Source organism: Macrotis lagotis, chromosome 5, assembly GCF_037893015.1.
Source record: "Macrotis lagotis isolate mMagLag1 chromosome 5, bilby.v1.9.chrom.fasta, whole genome shotgun sequence".
Taxonomy (NCBI): Eukaryota; Metazoa; Chordata; class Mammalia; order Peramelemorphia; family Peramelidae; genus Macrotis; species Macrotis lagotis.
Window position 1 is genome coordinate 104698426 of NC_133662.1, and position 13438 is coordinate 104711863.

Genomic DNA, 13438 nt, shown 5'->3' on the forward strand with positions numbered 1-13438 from the left:
ATCCTAATTCTGGGGGCAACTAGGTGGCACAGTGGGTACAGCACTGTCCTTGGAATCAGGAGGACAGGAGTTCAAATGTGACCTAAGACATTTGATACTTATTTAGCTGTGTGACCCTGGACAAGTCATGTAACCCTGATTGCCTCACATCCAGGGCCATCTCCAAACATCCTTCTTAGCTGGCTACTGGACCCAGATGACTCTGGAGGAGAAAGTGACTTAGCACAGCATCCCCCTCACTCAAAATCCAATTCATGTGTTTGTCATGGCATCACCTCCCTTGATGTCAAAGTCTTCTTAGAGAATGAAGGACAAACATCATCATCAATTTCCTAATTCTAAAAAACATCAATCCATTATGCTTGTACTGAATATAAGGGCAAATAATTGTTTTTAATTTATCAATAACCCTATTGCCCCTCCCAATCCCGAGAATCTCTGACTGAGTAGCAAAGCATCTCCCAGAGCAAACATAAAGTGTATTCAAAGACCTGGCTTTATAAATGGCTGGCTAATCAAGCTGAAAAGCAGTAGGGGAAGAGGAGGCTGACTGACATGAATTTCTCATCCCCATCTGGATTTAAATACCAACACTTCCATTAAAAGGTAATAGGCTGAAGCTAATGAACTTTCTTCCTGCAAAAGTCAGCCTGAAGAAGTAACAAGATCTGCAACCTTTCAAGGTTCCTTCAGCCTAACATGTCAGTGACTCAATAACTCTCAAAGCATCCCAAAAAGCACAAAACTGGGTCCTTGACCTCCAGAGCACACATTCAAGTTAGGGATATACCATATGTGTGTATATAAATAATATACATATATTATATTTATGTTCACATCTATGTGCCTGTATATAATATGAATAGAGTATATCACATACTTAAAAGGTTTAAACAATACCTTGTGTGGCATAAAGCATAGATTACTATAGTGCAAAACTAGGGACTGAGGTAAAGAAGAGATAATAATGAAATGAAATCTATCAAGAGGTGCTTTCCATCAGTGGTAAGTTTTGAGGTCATTTTGAAAGAAGGGAGTTGCCAAGAATAGTAGAGAAAAAACAAAAACATTACATAGAAAAAAAGGCATAATTATTGGCACTAATACAAGAGTGATCCTTACTAAAGGAAATCATATCAATGACTGAACAAATTAATATGTAGTTGCATCCCAACTGCTTATAGGAATAGTCTCAGCAAAAGTAAAAGTAAAAAGTAAAAGTAAAACCTATGAGTTTCTGGACAAAGTAAAATTGGATAGAAAGCAATGTCTATGCGTATCAAGATAGCTTTTTTAATCCCAGCTTGCCTGGTATAGTTACCCACGTGATACTGAAAATGGGCAATAATCTCATCATTAAATGTTGGGAAATGTATTCATCACTGATAGCAAAGAAAACAATAGGCCATAGAAACAAAAAATGGAGGGTATTCACAATCCTTACTTCAAGAAATTATGAATAGAATTGACTTTTATATGGACAGATTATATAACCTCCAGTAAAACAGAAATGTTTTAAAGTAGAAATTAGTATATGGAGTAGGAACTTTGGCATGCAATGGTTCAAAAGTGAAGATGGAGTTAAAACTAGGTTAAGCAAGTACTACCCTCTTTCTTTGTCCCATAACCTAGGAAATACAGATTCATTTCATGTTCTCTCTCCCTTCAGAAGTAATGGCTTCATGGAGATCCTGTAAGTCATGCCCACTCCACATTCCCTGATATAACGTATGGAATTTGAGAATTTGTAGATCCCATCAAGGTCCTTCCAGTCATAAGAGACTCTTCTAGTCCATGGAATCTGAGATTCTCACTTTTAAAAGACACAGTCAATTCATTTTTAATAGGGAACTGGTCAACTAGCTTCATCCTTATGAGTGTATGCTCTGCTGCTGTAAACTCCATATGAACTTGAACATAAAAAGATATTTTATAGCTAGTTCTGGTCCCCTAAGCATGGGGTGAAGAGGAGGTTTTTTTGACTGACCATAAAGGTAGAAAGGAGTGCATTCAAAAAAAGCACTTTATTGGCCAGTCCTTTTCCTACCTGGCTGTGTTCTATGAGAGAAACAATAACATAAAGAGCATGCTCTGAGTTCAACATGTGACCCTTGATTATGGGGCCCTCTTCATTGTCTCTTTATGTTGGTTTTTTCTTGTTTTATGTGAAAGAAATTGGAGATAACTATGACTTTGTGAGGTTTGAAATGTCAGGAGAGTGAGACCAGATTTCAGGAGGCAGAGTCCATGACCAGATTTACTAGGAGATAAATGGAAAGGAACAGAAGCCCTACTTGTGCTACATTTGGAAGTTGGTGTGGTAAATGTTAAGTTAAACAGTTGAATCTGTGTCCACACTCCTCAGACTGATCTCATAGGGGAGAATGTGTGTCGTCCCCCCACCACACACACACAGGTATTGTGAGGAAATTTGCACTTTTTTTTTCTTACTCTATCTTTAAAGTAAAAATCACATTATAAAAGCTAATTGTTTTTCTTTGGTTAAATGGAACTGAGGCATTAATCATTGGTCGTGAACAATGGCAGCAAAAGAAAACACACCAGAATGGGAGCACTAGACAATATCATTAGAGAAGACACAGCCCAGTAACTCAAAAGTACTCCTAGATCCCTGAGGAAGAGATACAACCTGAACAGAATTGAGAGCGTCACTACACAGTCAACAAACATTAAATGCCTACTACATGCAGAGCACTATGCTAGGTACTGAGAAATAAGTTAAATTTAGATGAGACAAAATACCTTGGCTCATAGAATTTAATAGTTTGGTAGAGAAAATGAGACCCAAAGATAACTAATAATGTAGACTGTTAAATGAGAAGTGTAATAGAAAGGTTCAGAACCAAATTAAAATTATATAAAATTTAGTCTTCTTTCTTAAATCTTTCATATTATTTTTGTAGGGGGTTTTTTTGTAAGGCAAATGGGGTAAAGTGGCTTGCCCAAGGCCACACAGCTAGGTAATTATTAAGTGTCTGAGACCGGATTTGAACCCAGGTACTCCTGACTCCAAGGCCAGTACCTTATCCACTACGCCACCCAGCCGCTCCAATCTTTCATATTATTAAGAGAATATGCTTTTAAAGCTATTAATCAGGGTGGCCTTACATCAGTAGCTATACGAGGGAAAGACTGTGCAGTAATTGTTACATAGTAGAAAGTACTGGACAAGTTATTGGATTCAAACACAGTGACTCACTTTCAGAATAACTGAAAACATTGGCTTTGGGATGGCAAGAATGTCAGTAGCTAGCAGGTCCCAGGTGCAAAGAGCTCACTATGAGGCTGCAAATTGGAAATACAAATATGGCTATGAGATTCCTGTGGATATGTTGTGTAAAAGGATTGCAGTTATTTCTGAGATCTATGCACAGAATGCTGAAATGAGGTCCCTTGGCTGTTGATTGGTATTGATGAAGAACAGCGCCCTTAATGCGAACCTGCAGGCTACTACTGTGGATTTAAGGCCACTGAAGCTGGAGTCAAACAGTCAACCAGTTTTCTTGAAAAGAAAGTGAAGAAAAAATTTGACTGGACATTTAAATAGACACTAGAAACAGCAAGAACTTGCCTGTCTACTGATCTATCATTCAGAATTAGAAGTCCACATAGTTACAGTTGAAAATCCTAAATTCAGGATTCTGACAGAATCAGAGATTAATACACACCTTGTTGCTCTAGCTGAAAGGGATTAACACTCTATTAGTCTCCCTAATCAACTATACGCTGACCAGGATATTTGGTAAAAACCAACATATTCATCAATGACTCTGATTTGAGAAAAGACCCATATTCCCACTAAAGTGTACCTGGCTCTATATAAATAAAATGGACGTTTTAGGAAAAAAAAAATGTTTAAGACTTTAAGATAACAGCTCTACAATTGTCTATACAACTGCATATTATAGTCAAGATAATGTGTATTTTTCATTCATTTGATTTTTTCCTATAGATTTTTTTGGAATTTCTTTGTACTAAAATTATTCTGGCTCACAAGTTATTTTGGTAAATCAACAAAATTATTGTTGAACTAAAATTTCCCCAAAGTGGAAACTGTGCAGTTAAATCTTATGCTGTTGTTTGTCCTTTATTTTCAAAGAGGATAAATGACATCAGACGGTGTTGTCTTGATGACTCCTCAAGACAATTGGTGATAGCCCATGATGCAGTGGATGATATTTCACAACTTCAGCTATCATCCCGACTATTGGAACAAACTGTTCTCATCTACTTATTCCACTAAGGGAAAGACTTCATGGGCTTAGGGTAGATATCCCCCTAACTACAGATGGATTTGAAGCCTGTCAGTTACTCTCAACCTAGTTTAGACCATCTGCTAAGTAGGTTTTAGTGGGGTACGGTCATACCCCATATGTTTTTGCTACAACTTCTTGGAGTCACAAGTGAGAGTGTATGAGCAGCCTTGAAAATGCCTCACTAAGATCTCAACTCAAAGGTGCTAGTCCTCCCTGAAGACAACCCATACACCCCAGAAACCAGATAGAACAAAGGAGTAAAGTTCAAGAACAATACAGAAAATTCAGGGATGAACAGTGCTCCAAAACAGAAAAGATGTTAAAAGATTCAAAGAAGAAAAAAATGAGAAGGAAAAACATGGTCCAATCAATTAATGAACAAGTATAATAAAGGTTCTGGCCCAGGTACAAACTCCAATATTTTACTAAGATGGTTTCATTTACATGGAGAACACTAATGAGATGCTTTTGGAAAAATCATGACTGAATCATGTATAGACAATCTGTTTCTGGTTCCATTCAGAGTTGGCTTGAGCCTTTTGGCATCTGCTTGTATAGCCAGTTATCAACATATTCAGAAATACCTGAGTCACCAGTATGAATTTTTTTTTTGCTTTTGCTTTTGACTGCACATATTTATTACAAAGAATGTTGTTTTCTTTTTTAATTAGAAAATGAAGGTGAATGGGACAGAAGGCACATGTTGGTTAATTGAAAAAAATAAAATTGATTGCTTTTGTTTTTATTTTTTAAGACCTGAAGGAGACATATCTTTCCACTTCATTTTATTCTAGAATAGTGAAGTGACTCCTATACCTTAGATGATACAATAAGGATGGGTCATCATCACAGAGTCATATGACCCCAGAGAAATGGACCTACCGCCTTGGTCTTTTTTGTTCATTCTTTTCCATTTTTTAATGTAAGAAATGGAGTCTTCAATCCTATCCAGGAGCAAGGCAACAGGGATCCAGTTGTCCAAGAATCTAGGTCAGGCATTGCAGCCAGTACAGCATCAATGCCTGGGGAAGCAAGAGTCTGAGATTTAGCCCAGCAGCAACCGACAGCAATGCCAACTTTGGATGTATCCTTGATAGGAAGTAATGAGCCATACACACACACACACACACACACACACACACACACACACACAAATACATATACTCAAAGAGTATGAAATTATTTAAGAAGAATTATGACATGGGGCAGCTAGGTGGTGCAATGGATAGAGCAATGGCCCTAGAGTCAGAAGGACCTGAGTTCAAATCCGAATTCAGACACTTAATAATTACCTAATTGTGTGATCCTGGGCAAGTCACTTAACCCCACTATCTTGCAAAAAAAAAAAACCAAGAAGAATTAAAGAAATACTCACTTTTGTTCTTCCTATATCTGCAAAGCAAATATCTCTTAGTAAAACTTAATATTTTGATATTAATAATAAATAATAATAACAACTAAAATTCATATAGGACTTTAAGATTTGCAAAACATTTTATAAATATTTTCTCTTTATCCTTATGAGAAAGGTAGGTATTAGTTATATTCTCATTCTATAGATAAGGAAACAGACCAAGAGATTAAGTAACTAGTCCAGGACCACAAAACTAATAGGTGTTTGGGGCAGAATATGAAATCATAGCTTATTGATTGCAAGGTCAGTGCTCTATCCAGTACAACAACAACAACAATAAAAGTTAAATTATAATTACCGGAAGAACAGTAGAAAAATGAAGACTCCAATGCATTATTAGTGGAACAATAAATTTGTCCAAGCATTTTGAAAAACAATTTGCAAGAGATTAGAGTAGGGAGAGGAAAGGAGGCACAAAAGAGAACGGAAAGAAAACCAGAAGGAAACATAGACAAGTAGGACAGTTTTAAAAGTTACCTGTTAAAGTTATTATACACTTAGGAGGACAGGTCCTACTCCTGCCTCTCTGTAGTATTCTCACCCTTTAAGCTGCTTTTGCTACAGTACAAATACAATGATCCAAGACAATTCCAAAGAACTCACAAAGAAAAAATTATGAATTGTAACATGAAAAAATGCTATCTACCTCCAGAAAAGGAACTGAAAGGAGTCTGAATGCAGACTGAAAAATCTTTTATCCTACTCCTTACAGTCCCTTCCTCCAATTGGCCATTTTCTCCCAGAACTTCCAGTTTTAAGGAAAGGGTCCCAGGTCTTTTACTCCAAACATGTTTACTTCTTCATTCTTCTTTGGGTCCTTACTTCTGAAACCTCAGATTTCTTTCTCCACCACACCTTAATATAAATATCTCCCCTATGCACACCTTTCACCTTCCTTTTATTCATATTGCCATCCTCCCATTAAAATTTAAGCTTGAATGAAGGGACTGTATGTATATTTTGCCTCTATTTGTATCCTAGAATGCTAGGGACATAGCAAGTGTTTAATAAATGACTGTTGACTTAAAAAGAAATTTTTTACTATGAAAATGTTCACACTTCTTAAGTTTGATTCTTTGATGTTTCTTAGGTTTGAAGTTTTTTTAATTTGTTCCTTTAATTTTAAAGGAAATGAGAGTACAACATTTTAAGTCTTGCTTTGCCATGAAGTGACAATTTCTCACAGTTCCTCCTACTTTCAATTTCAAACAACAAGATGTTGAGAATGAAAATATAAATATAACATTTTAAAAAGAGTGTGAGGGGCAGCTAGGTGGCATAGTGGATAAAGCACCAGCCCTGGAGTCAGGAGTACCTGGGTTCAAATCTGGTCTCAGACACTTAATAATTACCTAGCTGTGTGGCCTTGGGCAAGTCACTTAACCCCGTTTGCCTTGCAAAAAAAATTTAATAAAAAATAAAAAGTGTGAGTAGATTTTTTTCCAAAGAACTCCAAGAATACCTACAAGAGAGGAAGCAAAAAAAAAAAATAATGAAATAAAAGTTCAGGAGAAAAGAATGAAAAAAATAAAGAGCTTAAAAGAGAAAGTGCTAAACTTTATCCAAATAATGAACACCCTGACTGTTGGAATAGACTAAAGAGAAATGAGTAACTAAGCTAGCAAGAACAAAATCAAATGATTGAAAAAAATTGTAGAAGATGTACCATATATGATAGTTTTAAACTATCCCAGGAAAACTCAATCAAGGAAGGTAATTTAACAATCATCAAAACTCATCATAAGAAAAAATCTTCAATACTAAATAATACATCATCATAAATTAAAACTTTCAATATCTGTTCACATCAGAAGACAAAGTAGAAATAGAATTCATCACTTACTTTCTAAAAAAAGTCTCAAAAGGAAAAGTCCAATGATATCAGCCAAAATCTATAGCTTCATTATAAAAAAAAAATTGTGAGAAGCAGTTAAAAAGAAAAAGTTTGTATCAAAGAACCACACTCATAATCAGACAAGACCTGGCACTATAAAGGAGATTAAGATCTTGTAATACAATATTTCAAAAGACAAAACATATGGGTCTACAACTATATACATATATATGCATATATATATAGCAACTGTGAAGTTTTGTTTCCTTATTTTTTACAAAGGATTTATTTTTTCTATTTTTTAATTGAGGGAATTGGCTGGGAGAGGGGAAAATAGTATTGATAATCCCTCAAAAAAAAAAGAAAAGATAAAGGGAAGACTATTAAAATATTTTCAAAAGAGAATAGAGGAGAACAGAAGGAAATTCAGAAGGAAGCACAAGCAGGCAGAACAAATTTAAAATGGAAGGCTGAATTTAAATTATGTACTTTATAAAAAGAGAAATAAGTGGTATGAAATAGTTTTTAAATAATATTTGCCCAATCACAATTTTGAACATTCATTTTTTTAATTGTTTTTAATTTTCTCCCTGTTTCCTTCATATCCCCACTACTTGAGTGAGTAAGCATTCAAATTCTATTGCCATATTAGTCATATTATTAAAGAAGATAAAAGGGTTAGTGAAAAATAATATTCTTCAATCTTCATTCAGACTCCTTCAGTTCCTTCTCTGGAGGAGGATAATCCGCATTTTTCAAGGTGAGTCCTTTGGAATTGTCTTGAATCATTGTATACTGAAAATAGCTAAGTCATTCAAATTGATCATTGTACAGTATTGCTTTTACCATGCACAATGTCGTCCTGGTTCTGCTCACTTTATTTTGAATTAACACACATAAGTCTCTCTAGGTTTTTCTGAAATCTGCTTGCTCATCATTTCTCATAACATAGTCGTATTCATAATCACATACCACAACTTGTTCAACCATTGCCCAAGTGATAGGAATCCTTTCAATTTCCAGTTCTTTGTCATATATATATATATATATACATATATTTTAATAGATCTTTTACCCTTTCTTTGATCTTTTGGGGATATATAGTTGCAGTGCTGCTGTATTAAAGGTTATGCACAATTTTATAAGTCTTTGGGTAATCTTCCAGAACTGCTCTCCAGAATGGTAGAACTGGTTCATAATTCCACCAGCAGTGAATTCATGTTACAATTTTTCCACATCCCCTCCAGCATTTGTCATTTCCCTTTTCTATCATATTAGTCTACTTAAAGGTATGAGGTGGTACTTCAGAGTTGTTTTAATTTGCATTTCTCTATTTTCATTCAATAATAATTTAGAGTATATTTTATATGATTTCTTCCTGAAAACTGACTTTTCATAACCTTTAACTATTTATCAATAGGGGACTGGCTTGTATCCTTATAAATTTGACATTGTTCTCTATATCTTTTAAGAATAAGACCTTTATCAGAAACACTTGCTATAAAAATTATTTCCCAGTTTTCTGCTTTCTTTCTAAGCTTGGTTGTATTAGTCTTGTTTGTGCAAAATCTTTTTAATATATTCAAATATTATCAAAATGTTCATTTATTTCATTATATTTTTATTTTTAATATTATAAAATATTTTCAAAATTATGCATTTTATTATCAAATATTTTAATTCTTACCTTCTCTATAAATCTGGCAAACTATTCCTTGCTCTCCTAATTTGATTGTTGTCCTGCCTTTATGTGTAAATCATGTACCCATATTGACCTTATTTTTGTATATAGTGTAAGATGTTGGCCTGTACCTTGTTTCTGCCATACTATTCCACAGTTTTCTCTACAATTTGTGTTAAATAGTGAGCACTTATCCCAAAAGCTGGGTCTTTTGGTTTATCAAACACTAGATTACTATGTTCATTTACTACTGTATCTTTTGCTAACCTAATCTATTCCACTCATCCATACTACATTTCTTAGTTAGTACTAGATAGTTTTAATGATTACTGCTTTATAATATGACTTGAGATCTGGTATGGTGAGGCTACAATTCTTCACATTTGCTTTCATTAATTTCCTTGATCTTCTTTATTTTGTTCTTCCAGATGAATTTTGTTAGAAATTTTTTCTAGCTCTATAAAATAAATGTTGGTAGTTTGATTGATATAACTAGTAAATTAATTTAGGTAGAACCTTTATTTATATTGGATTGGTTCAGCCTACCCATGAACAATTAATATTTTCCCATTTGTTTAGATCTGATTTCATTTTATTTATTTTTTTATTTAAAGCAATAGGGTTAAGTGACTTTCCCAAGGTCACAAAGCTAGGCAATTATTGTCTGAGGCCAAATTTAAACTCAGATCCTCCTGACTCCAAGGCCGGTGCTCTATCCACTGTGCCACCTAGCTGCCCTCCTAGATCTGATTTTATTTGTGTGAAGTGTTTTGTAACTGTGTTCACATAATTTCTAGATTTTTCTTGGCAAATAGACTCCCAAGTATTTTATATTGTCTATAGTTATTTTAAAAGGAATTTCTCTTTCTATCTCTTGCTGCTGGCTTTAGTTGGTATTCTATAGAAATTCTGTATTGAGACTTGTTATTTTATATACTATCCTCTTTTAGGGTTCTACTTTATATCTGGAAACTATCTCATTAGAATCCCAAGTAATTTATATTGTCTACAATTATTTTAGAAGGAATTTCTAAATTTCTCTTGCCCATATCTCTTGCTGCTAGACTTTGTTGGCAATACATAGAAATTCTGATGATTTTTGTGGGTTTATTGAGACTTGTACAATCCTCTTTTGGAATTCTACTTTATATCTGGAAATTATCTCAATTTTGGTGTTTATTAAATTTATGGTAAAAATATTTTATAGACATTTTTGTAGATCAAACTCAAGTGAAGCTTCAAGTAAAAGAACTGTACTTTGTATATTTCATTAAGAATCATATTGTGTGTTTGGTCATGTTTGTTTGGTGTTTCTTCTCACTACAACCATTACAAAAACACCTGAAGCTTTCCATTGTAGTTTTCTTTCAGTCATACCCAATGTAATTTTCCCATTAAGGTATTTTTATAGACTGGACAGTGTTAGAGTTCAGCATCTTCTTGCTAATGTTTAAATTTGACTAGACAGTAGCAATTGCTTTTTAATCTAAGCAAAACGATATGTCAAAGGCAATCAGTAGAATGAATCACTCCCATGAGAATCTTAACAATCTTGGTGAATCCCCCTGCCTTCTAGGCAGCTCCATAGTATGTCACAAACACTTAAGAAGGCAAGTATATAGAACTGCATGTAGTTTACATGCACAACTGTAGTCTCTTTTGTATATGTATTAATTAATCATTCATTCATTCATTCATTCATTCAGTTGACAACTGTTAGACAACCATTTACTGAATGCTCATGTATCAGGTACACTAGATATAAAAAGACAAAAACTAAATAGCCCCTGCCTTCAAGGAACTTACACTACACTCTTTTAGGGGAAAATTATCTGTGCACAGCTAAGTATATACAAATCAAATATAAAGTATTTGGAGAGGGGGAGATCATTAGGAATTGGGGGAAATTGAGAAAAAATTCATCTAGGAGTAGCAAGAGTTCTACTCCCTGAGCTCTAGACAATATATTGTGCTGCCTCTTCTTATCTATTGACTTAATATTTTAAAGTACCTTCTTTAACTCAGGAATACCTGAGTTATATGCTTCCCCTGTAGCCTTCAGAGCTCTTATAAGAGCTAGGCACATAATAGACATTCAATAAGTGCTCTTCAATCTGAATGGAATGAAGTTGGCTCACCAATAATGGAAGTTACAATAATAATGGTGAAATAAGTGCTAAGGTAATTTTCTGGGAGAGAAAAAAACAAAATTAAGAGGGAGAACGTAATAAATTTTGGATTTCTCTCAAAAGCTGTGGGCATAAACTGTCTAAAATGATCTCAGTTTTCAAACTTATAACCCCACGGGCATGTTTAATTCATTTGCCAATGGAACTTCTTTAAAACTCTTGGTCACTGCAAAAAAAAAAATCTAAAAAAAAAACTCTTGGTCACTTCTAAAAACAGAACAAATGATCAGGCTAAAAATACACACCAAAGTTCACTGTCCCATCCAATTTTAAGAAAATCTATTTGTAATGTACTTGCTAAAGTGTTTTTAGTGCCCATAGGGAAGAACCCCATTTTCAGAGACTTAAGAATAAAATCAATACCCAGAGTCTATTTTCTGAACAAAATTCAACTCAACTCCTTAGCTTGTCACAAACCTAAAGTTTCATTTTTATCTAGGCCTGTGAGTTCATCTGTCTGGAGGAACTGGAAAAGAGAATCTTTTCATTAATGCCAATCAGTTAACTTGTCAGTAACTTACAATATTGGGAGGGGGGCAGCTGGATGGCCCAGTGGAAAGAGTACCTGGCCTGGCATCGAAAACTCATTTTCCAGAGTTTAAATATGGCCTCAGACTATGTGACCCTGGGAAAGTCATTTAACTTTTTTTACCTCAGTTTTCTCTTTTGTAAAATAAGCTAGAGAAGGAAAAGACAAACCACTCCAGTATGTTTGCAAAGATAACGCCAAATGAAGCCATGAAGAGTCACACAGAACTGAAAATGATTCAACAACAAACAACTCAGGGTAATAGAGAATTGCTATGGGTATTGTATGGATGCGTGACTTGATCAGGTTTCAACAGACTTGAACCCAGATAGTCCTGAAAATAAGGCTAGTCTTTTAACTATTATGCCACATTGCTTCCCAAATTTATTGTAAAATGGAGAAAAAGAAAAATTTAGCCAATATAAAAAACAAAATCAAGATACATGATTTGTTTTCCTGTACCATGTAATTACCTAAAAAATAGCATCTTTCTTTTCCAGATACCAAAGTATTATGTGATAATGAACATCTTATTTTAATCTCAATCATTTCCAAAATATTCCATTCTACTGAAAACAGTGTGTGTGTATGAATATACATGTATATGTATATGTGTGTATTGTTTCCACCATCAAAACATAAATTCCTTGAAAGCAGGGATTGCCTTCATTTTTGTACTTTTAAAGCAATGCTTAGAACAGTGTTTGAGGAATAGATAGATACTTTTTATTAAAATATTTTCATTACCTATTTCTCTCTAAATAAGTAATATAAATAGATCAATTTAGGAAGCATTTATTAAATGGTTAGGGAATGAAGACATTGCTTATTCTTCTGTCCCATCCCATTTTTCCTACTATGTCATCTTCCCACTAGATTTGTTTCTTTTAGCTCAGACCTACCTCACTCCAATTCTAATGTACCTTTTCTGTCATCTACCAGTGACTTTTATCCTGGTCTTCATAATTCTAATTCTAATATAAACAAACTCTTATTCAACTTTTACATTTTATTCAATTTCCCATTCCACATCTTGGCATTAAATTCAACCTAGTCATGCCCTGAGAACACCACAGAATTGCCAATTCTATCTAATGGAAGCTGTCCCTTCATCCATTCCCTTCTTTCAAAGAAGCTGATATTCATACTCCTGGTTCTTTATTGTTGTTTATAGTTCATTACCCTGATACACAATAACCTCTTATTCTTTTAACAAAATTAGACTAGACTCCTCTCTAAAGATCTTAGACATAATAAATTACTAATTTCCATGTTATTCTACTTCCTTCCTCAATAATTTCATCTTCTTATCTATAGTCATATGAAAAAATACTCTGAATCATTATTAATTAGAGAAATGCAAATTAAAACAACTCTGAGATACCACCTTACACCTATCAGACTGGCAAATATGACAGAATAGGAAAATGATAAATGTTGGATGTAGGGAGATTGGGACACTAATGCACCATTCATGAAGTTGTGAACTGATTCAATTTTCCTGGAAAGCAATT

The 13438-nt window shown here is 34.3% G+C and overlaps 1 pseudogene; it reads left to right on the forward strand.

Moving 5' to 3' along the window:
- Window positions 1-1682: 1682 nt before the first annotated feature.
- Window positions 1683-3716, forward strand: LOC141489347 (proteasome subunit alpha type-6-like; annotated as a pseudogene).
- Window positions 3717-13438: the final 9722 nt, after the last annotated feature.